The sequence below is a fragment of the Lolium perenne genome, chromosome 3, assembly GCF_019359855.2.
Source record: "Lolium perenne isolate Kyuss_39 chromosome 3, Kyuss_2.0, whole genome shotgun sequence".
Taxonomy (NCBI): domain Eukaryota; kingdom Viridiplantae; phylum Streptophyta; class Magnoliopsida; order Poales; family Poaceae; genus Lolium; species Lolium perenne.
Window position 1 is genome coordinate 143,481,975 of NC_067246.2, and position 9,112 is coordinate 143,491,086.

At 43.0% G+C, this 9,112-nt stretch overlaps 1 long non-coding RNA gene across 1 annotated transcript; it reads right to left on the minus strand.

Annotated features, from left to right (window-relative positions):
* Nucleotides 1-5,097: 5,097 nt before the first annotated feature.
* LOC127327004 (uncharacterized) lies at nt 5,098-8,393 on the minus strand. Its single transcript, XR_007868323.2, has 3 exons — nt 7,904-8,393; nt 6,364-6,440; nt 5,098-5,920 (listed from the first exon to the last, which is right to left on the minus strand). It is a non-coding gene; the product is annotated as an uncharacterized lncRNA (long non-coding RNA).
* Between the last annotated feature and the right edge of the window lie 719 nt (nt 8,394-9,112).

The window sequence follows — 9,112 nt, forward strand, 5'->3', positions numbered from 1 at the left end:
ATTCCTAAAAAGCTAGAGGATGGTTGGGAGCCCATCATTAAGATGAAGGTTAAAGATTTTGATTGTAATGCTTTATGTGATCTTGGTGCAAGTATTTCTGTTATGCCTAAGAAAATTTATAATATGCTTGACTTGCCACCGCTGAAAAATTGTTATTTGGATGTTAATCTTGCTGATCATTCTACAAAGAAACCTTTGGGTAAAGTTGATAATGTTCGCATTACCGTTAACAATAACCTTGTTCCCGTTGATTTTGTTGTCTTGGATATTGAATGCAATGCATCTTGTCCCATTATATTGGGAAGACCTTTTCTTCGAACTGTTGGTGCTATTATTGATATGAAGGAAGGTAATATAAAATATCAATTTCCTCTCAAGAAAGGTATGGAACACTTCCCTAGAAAGAGAATGAAGGTACCTTTTGATTCTATTATGAGAACAAATTATGATGTTGACACTTCGTCTCTTGATAATACTTGATACACACTTTCTGCGCCTAGCTGAAAGGCGTTAAAGAAAAGCGCTTATGGGAGACAACCCATGTTTTTACCTACAGTACTTTGTTTTTATTTTGTGTCTTGGAAGTTGTTTACTACTGTAGCAACCTCTCCTTATCTTAGTTTTGTGTTTTGTTGTGCCAAGTTAAGCCGTTGATAGAAAAGTAAGTACTAGATTTGGATTACTGCACAGTTCCAGATTTCTTTGCTGTCACGAATCTGGGTCCACCTCCCTGTAGATAGCTCAGAAAATTAAGCCAATTTACGTGCATGATCCACAGATATGTACGCAACTTTCATTCAATTTGAGCATTTTCATTTGAGCAAGTCTGGTGCCATTTTAAAATTCGTCAATACGAACTGTTCTGTTTTGACAGATTCTGCCTTTTATTTCGCATTGCCTCTTTCGCTATGTTGGATGAATTTCTTTGATCCATTAATGTCCAGTAGCATTATGCAATGTCCAGAAGTGTTAAGAATGATTGTGTCACCTCTGAATATGTCAATTTATATTGTGCACTAACCCTCTAATGAGTTGTTTCGAGTTTGGTGTGGAGGAAGTTTTCAAGGATCAAGAGAGGAGTATGATGCAACATGATCAAGGAGAGTGAAAGCTCTAAGCTTGGGGATGCACCCGGTGGTTCACCCCTGCATATATCAAGAAGACTCAAGCGTCTAAGCTTGGGGATGCCCAAGGCATCCCCTTCTTCATCGACAACATTATCAGGTTCCTCCCCTGAAACTATATTTTTATTCCATCACATCTTATGTGCTTTTTCTTGGAGCGTCGGTTTGTTTTTGTTTTTTGTTTTGTTTGAATAAAATGGATCCTAGCATTCACTTTATGGGAGAGAGACACGCTCCGCTGTAGCATATGGACAAGTATGTCCTTGGTTTCTACTCATAGTATTCATGGCGAAGTTTCTCCTTCGTTAAATTGTTATATGGTTGGAATTGGAAAATGATACATGTAGTAATTGCTATTAATGTCTTGGGTAATGTGATACTTGGCAATTGTTGTGCTCATGATTAAGCTCTTGCATCATATGCTTTGCACCCATTAATGAAGAAATACATAGAGCATGCTAAAATTTGGTTTGCATATTTGGTTTCTCTAAGGTCTAGATAATTTCTAGTATTGAGTTTGAACAACAAGGAAGACGGTGTAGAGTCTTATAATGTTTTCAATATGTCTTTTATGTGAGTTTTGCTGCACCGGTTCATCCTTGTGTTTGTTTCAAATAAGCCTTGCTAGCCTAAACCTTGTATCGAGAGGGAATACTTCTCATGCATCCAAAATACTTGAGCCAACCACTATGCCATTTGTGTCCACCATACCTACCTATACTACATGGTATTTTCCGCCATTCCAAAGTAAATTGCTTGAGTGCTACCTTTAAAATTCCATCATTCACCTTTGCAATATATAGCTCATGGGACAAATAGCTTAAAAACTATTGTGGTATTGAATATGTAATTATGCACTTTATCTCTTATTAAGTTGCTTGTTGTGCGATAACCATGTTCACTGGGGACGCCATCAACTATTCATTGTTGAATTTCATGTGAGTTGCTATGCATGTCCGTCTTGTCTGAAGTAAGAGAGATCTACCACCATATGGTTAAGCATGCATATGTTAGAGAAGAACATTGGGCCGCTAACTAAAGCCATGCTCCATGGTGGAAGTTTCAGTTTTGGACAACAATCCTCAAATCTCAAATGAGAAAATTATTAATTGTTGGTATATGCTTATGCATAAAAGAGGAGTCCATTATCTGTTGTCTATATTGTCCCGGTATGGATGTCTAAGTTGAAGAATAATCAATAGCGAGAAATCCAATGCGAGCTTTCTCCTTAGACCTTTGTACAGGCGGCTGATACGTCTCCGACGTATCGATAATTTCTTATGTTCCATGCCACATTATTGATGTTATCTACATGTTTTATGCACACTTTATGTCATATTCGTGCATTTTCTGGAACTAACCTATTAACAAGATGCCGAAGTGCCGATTGCTGTTTTTTAGCTGTTTTTGGTTTCAGAAATCCTAGTAAGGAAATATTCTCGGAATTGGACGAAATCAAAGCCCAGGGGCCTATTTTCTCATGAAGCTTCCAGAAGTCCGAAGGAGAGACGAAGAGGGGCCACGGAGGGGCCACACTATAGGGCGGCGCGGCCCCCCCCTTGGTCGCGCCGGCCTGTAGTGTGGGGCCCCCGTGCCGCCTCTTGACCTGCCCTTCCGCCTATAAAAAGTCTCTGTGACGAAACCCCCAGTACCGAGAACCACGATACGGAAAACCTTCCAGAGACGCCGCCGCCGCCGATCCCATCTCGGGGGATCCAGGAGATCGCCTCCGGCACCCTGCCGGAGAGGGGAATCATCCCCCGGAGGACTCTACGCCGCCATGGTCGCCTCCGGTGTGATGTGTGAGTAGTCTACCCCTGGACTATGGGTCCATAGCAGTAGCTAGATGGTTGTCTTCTCCCCATTGTGCTTCATTGTCGGATCTTGTGAGCTGCCTAACATGATCAAGATCATCTATCTGTAATTCTATATGTTGCGTTTGTTGGGATCCGATGAATAGAGAATACTTGTTATGTTGATTATCAAAGTTATGCTATGTGTTGTTTATGATCTTGTATGCTCTCCGTTACTAGTAGATGCTCTGGCCAAGTAGATGCTTGTAACTCCAAGAGGGAGTACTTATGCTCGATAGTGGGTTCATGCCTGCATTGACACTGGGACAAAGGATGACGTAAAAGTTCTAAGGTTGTGTTGTGCTGTTGCCACTAGGGATAAAACATTAGTGCTATGTTCAAGGATGTAGTCACTAGTTACATTACGCACCATACTTAATGCAATTGTCTGTTGTTTACAACTTAATACTGGAGGGGGTTCGGATGATAACTTTGAAGGTGGACTTTTTAGGCATAGATGCGGTTGGATGACGGTCTATGTACTTTGTCGTAATGCCCAATTAAATCTCACTATACTCATCATGATATGTATGTGCATGGTCATGCTCTCTTTATTTGTCAATTGCCCAACCGTAATTTGTTCACCCAACATGCGGTTCGTCTTATGGGAGAGACACCTCTAGTGAACTCGTGGACCCCGGTCCAATTCTCTTTCTTGAAATACAATCTCCGCAATCTTGTTCTCTTGTTTTCTGCAAACAATCATCTTCCACACAATACGGTTAACTCTTTGTTACAGCAAGCCGGTGAGATTGACAACCTCACTTTGTTTCGTTGGGGCAAAGTACTTTGGTTGTGTTGTGCAGGTTCCACGTTGGCGCCGGAATCCCTGGTGTTGCGCCGCACTACATCCCGCCGCCATCAACCTTCAACGTGCTTCTTGGCTCCTCCTGGTTCGATAAACCTTGGTTTCTTTACGAGGGAAAACTTGCTGCTGTGCGCATCATACCTTCCTCTTGGGGTTGCCCAACGAACGTGTGAAATACACGCCATCAAGCTCTTTTTCCGGCGCCGTTGCCGGGAGATCAAGACACGCTGCAAGGGGAGTCTCCACTTCTCAATCTCTTTACTTTGTTTTTGTCTTGCTTAGTTTTATTTACTACTTTGTTTGCTGCACTAAATCAAAATACAAAAAAATTAGTTGCTAGTTTTACTTTATTTGCTATCTTGTTTGCTATATCGAAAACACAAAAAAATTAGTTTACTTGCATTTACTTTATCTAGTTTGCTTTATTTACTACTACTAAAATGAGTAATCCTGAAGTTGAAGTTCGCACGTTTAAGCAACGAGGGGGAGAATGTTTGAGAGATGCTTGGTATAGAATTAGCGATGCTCATAATAGATGCACTAAGAAGCACTCCACCATTATTTTACTCAGGAATTTTTATGTTGGTATCTCTAGCTGGAATAGATATGTTCTTGATAGTCTCGCAAAAGGTGACTTCCTAAGTACTCCTGCATTAGAAGCTAGTTGCATTATTGAGAGCTTATTTGGAATACCCCCTGTTGATAAAGTTAAAACTGAAATCTCTCTTGAAGATGTTATGAAAAAATTGGAAACCATAGAGAAAAATTTTCCAAGTATTGAAGCTAAATTGGAAATATTACTTGATAAAACTGATGAACTTGATAAATCCTTAGGAGGAATTGATGAAAGAATTAGTGTCCTAGGAACTAATGCTGTCCATGATGATCAAATCAATAGGATTGACGAACTTGAAAAAGCTATGGGAACCTTGGGTTCAACATTTTCTTCTCTTAAATATAAGGAGAAAGCTTATGTGGGTAAGGAGCAAAAGTTTATGTATGTCTCTAAAGTGCCTAGACCAAAGAAGTATTATTATAGGACTAAAATTGACAAAGCCCTTAGTACCACTATGGATGGGGGAGCTCATGATAACAATGCACCATCTCTTGATAATACTTGATACAAACTTTCTGCGCCTAGCTGAAAGGCGTTAAAGAAAAGCGCTTATGGGAGACAACCCATGTTTTACCTACAGTACTTTGTTTTTATTTTGTGTCTTGGAAGTTGTTTACTACTGTAGCAACCTCTCCTTATCTTAGTTTTGTGTTTTGTTGTGCCAAGTTAAGCCGTTGATAGAAAAGTAAGTACTCCCTCCGTCACATAAAACATGTCGCACCTCTCCCTCCCCCCAGCTCATTTTCATTTTCGCAGAAATCACCCTAAAAGATTTTGATTGTTTTAAATCTAGACCTGAAATCAAATTTGAAGGAAGGTTCTTCTCGCCGGCGTGGTTCCCTGGTGGCCAGGTGCGGACACCGTCCTCCGTCGCGGCGTCGTTCCCGCGGAGGTGCACAGCTGCAGGCGACCAGATCGAGCTGCCGGACTCCATCGAGGACGCGCACGACCTCCAGGACTCCATCAAGGACGCCAGCATCGCGGAGGCGCAGGAGCTCGCCGCAACGATGGACGGGGCGGCTCGACCTGGCGGCCGGCCAGCCTGCTAGCCCCGCTCCTTCCTCCGTCGGCGCCGCCCCGGTCGTCGTTCTCCCCCACCTCTGCAGCCTGCACCGAGCGCGGGCCTCGCCGCAGCTCCCTTGCACCCCGCGCGCGATTCACACCACCGGCGCCGGAGTCGTCCCCGCCGGTGAGCAAGTAGTCGCCACTTCGCCCCTCTTCCCCCGAAGCCGCCCTCCCCCGCACGCATCCATTCCCGGCCGCCTCGGCGACATCTGAATCTCCGCCCGCAGGCCACCTGCATCTCAGGCTCTCCGCCCGCACACCCTCGACCTCGCGCTCGCCCTCAAGCACAGCCAGATTCCCCCATCCTGACCTTCTCGACCTTCTGCAGCCGGTGTCCTACAGAACCAACCTCTTCTGCCCCGACGTCCTCCTCCAGGAGCTCAAGATGAGCTGAATAACTGAAACCTGTGCATCTTGGTACCGTTTAACTGAAACTGTGTGCAGTTTTGTACTCCTGAAATGAAATCTGTGAGTATTGTTAACTGAAATGAAAATGGTACTGTAAGGTGCGGAGGGGTAATAGACCAAACACTCATTTCACACCCTATGCATATGAAGGTTGCTAATGAATTCAGAACGATTACCAGACTGGAGTACAATCAGCCCCAACTTAAAAATAAATGGGACAAACTGAAAAATGACTACTACATTCATGTACTGTACTCCAGTTCTTCCATATCTTAAAAATGACAAGACTGGAATACATTCAAATGGAACAGAGGGAGTATTAAAAAATATTCCTGTACATGCAATCAGTTCTTGCATATCTGTTACAGGGAATGTGCACCACTGAAGTAACAACACTGTCTACTGAAGGAAGGGTGAGCCCAGCCAAACATGTCTATGAACCTCTGGATTACGCAACATTCATGCATGCAGTTTTAGGCGAAAACGCACCTTTTCCGGATGTGTATTGCAATCAGCAACAAGGCTGCAGCATATCGTTCAAGCCTTCACAGCATGCCGTACGTAGCCTGGAAAGTTTCAGGGATCTTTAATTTCTTGCAGAGTTGCATAGAGCACCAGTTGCTATTATGAACACTTGTGCAGTTACAGGAATGTGCACCACTGAAGCTGGTGCTTTCTTTACTAGAGCAGTATACTGTTGCCAAAATCTTGCATATTTTAGATGAACTCAAAATTGCGTATCAGGTTCTTGCATATTTTGGATGAACTCAAATCTTGCATATCAGGTTCTTGCATATTTTAGATGAACTCAAATCGAGTCCGAGAAACTAAAAAGAATGTGAATAGTAACCAAAATGATTTTGCGCCATGAACAGTACTTCAGAACTTAACTTTAACAGTAACTTCAGCATGATGGATTTTGATATAAAATTCATCGCCATCGGAGACACGGTTCTTGAGATATGAGTGATGCAAAAGTTTTAATTATAAAACCTATTTTATTACTCGGTAAAAAATTATTTGTTCAAAAAATTTTGTAACAGGACAAGTCTTGAAATAACTCAAATTCCTGTCATTTAACTGGCAGTACACAGTTTACAAAGAATTTTGATAATCAATTCTGTAAAAGTTTTATAAAACCAGGGAGCAAAAGAAAACCAAAAAAAATGTTTTGTAACTTGGCAGTGGAAAGGGATCGATTCCAGGTTTCCCAGGAAAACGACCAAGTGGTCCAACTAGCTGGGACAGAAATCGTTTTTCAAGGAAAATTATTATGCTACAATTAGCATGGAGTATTATGCTACAGAGTTCTGAACGAACAGAGCTGTACTGGGATCAAATCTTTGCAGTTTGAGAGCTAAATCATCTCAAACTGTACTCTCTTTTCCACCTTTCAACATGAACAACAATAGCAAAAAACAATTACTCCTATCAAGGAACAGAGCTGAATCATCTCGAAATTTACTGTCTCTCCCTCTCTTCCCCCTTTTAACATGGCAATGTTCTGTATGTACATGACGAACACAAATGGTTGCAGTTATAAAAAAAATATCGGGGAAAAGCTCTTAGCTGACTTGACTTCATGCAAGTTAAGAACTGGATTTCTTTTTATCTCAGAGAAATATGAGCTCCAAGAACAATCACTAGAACTTGAGACATTCAAAAATCAGACTTGACAAGAATGTGCTAAAAAGAGAAGCAATTATCCAGTACTAGTAGTTCAATATTGCTGGTGTATGTGATTAATAAGTAGGAATACTCTGCATCTTCCCAACATCCTACGGAGTAGTTTCAATCTATTGCTATTGAAAAGGAGGAATCATACTCCTGTGCCCCTCATATCTCACACAGGAGGGATCCAACAACAAAGATACTGCACCAACAGATCAGAAAATCAACATCGCTTCCTACAGCAGTACAGAATCCCACAAGCAAAGATAAGGTAGCATCCATAGAACCGGAGGTAATCAATAACCAGATCTCAGCATCTAGCACTAGACAGATACGGGAGAGAATGAGGCGGACTTACGGGAGAATACGGGCGGCGTAAGGTGCTGAGGCGGCATCGACGCCGTCAGGTGCCTCGGCAGCGTCGGGTGTGGATGAGTGGCCTCGTCTAGAATGGGAGAAGGAATATTAAAGCTTAGGACTGGCTGGTTGCGGGATGGAGGAACGGCTAGCTTTGTCGGCGGCGGCGGCGATGTCGCCGTGAGGAGAGATCGGGTGTATTGCTCTGGAAAATCCAACCTTGGACGGGAAAAGTCCAACCTTCTGCAGAGGGAGAGTGGGGCGGGGATTTGCGAGGGAGCTAGACGACGCGGGGGAGCTATACGGAGGAAGGAAGCAGCGAGGGCAAGCTACGCGGCGGCGATAGATGGCGGAGCGGGGGCGGCGCCGGGATCTGCGGCAGGCGAGCGGAGCTGCGGCGTGCGACCGAGCGAGGAAGATGAGCGGTGGGAGTGCGGGGCTTGTCGGAATTTCCCCGAGGGGTTTTTTGCAAAACGACCAGCCCGACATGTTTTACGTGACGGAGGGAGTACTAGATTTGGATTACTGCACAGTTCCAGATTTCTTTGCTGTCACGAATCTGTTTCCACCTCCCTGTAGGTACCTCAGAAAATTAAGCCAATTTACGTGCATGATCCTCAGATATGTACGCAACTTTCATTCAATTTGAGCATTTTCATTTGAGCAAGTCTGGTGCCATTTTAAAATTCGTCAATACGAACTGTTCTGTTTTGACAGATTTTGCCTTTTATTTCGCATTGCCTCCTTCGCTATGTTGGATGAATTTCTTTAATCCATTAATGTCCAGTAGCATTATGCAATGTCCAGAAGTGTTAAGAATGATTGTGTCACCTCTGAATATGTCAATTTATATTGTGCACTAACCCTCTAATGAGTTGTTTCGAGTTTGGTGTGGAGGAAGTTTTCAAGGATCAAGAGAGGAGTATGATGCAACATGATCAAGGAGAGTGAAAGCTCTAAGCTTGGGGATGCACCCGGTGGTTCACCCCTGCATATATCAAGAAGACTCAAGCGTCTAAGCTTGGGGATGCCCAAGGCATCCCCTTCTTCATCGACAACATTATCAGGTTCCTCCCCTGAAACTATATTTTTATTCCATCACATCTTATGTGCTTTTTCTTGGAGCGTCGGTTTGTTTTTGTTTTTTGTTTTGTTTGAATAAAATGGATCCTAGCATTCACTTTATGGGAGAGAGACACGCTCCGCTGTA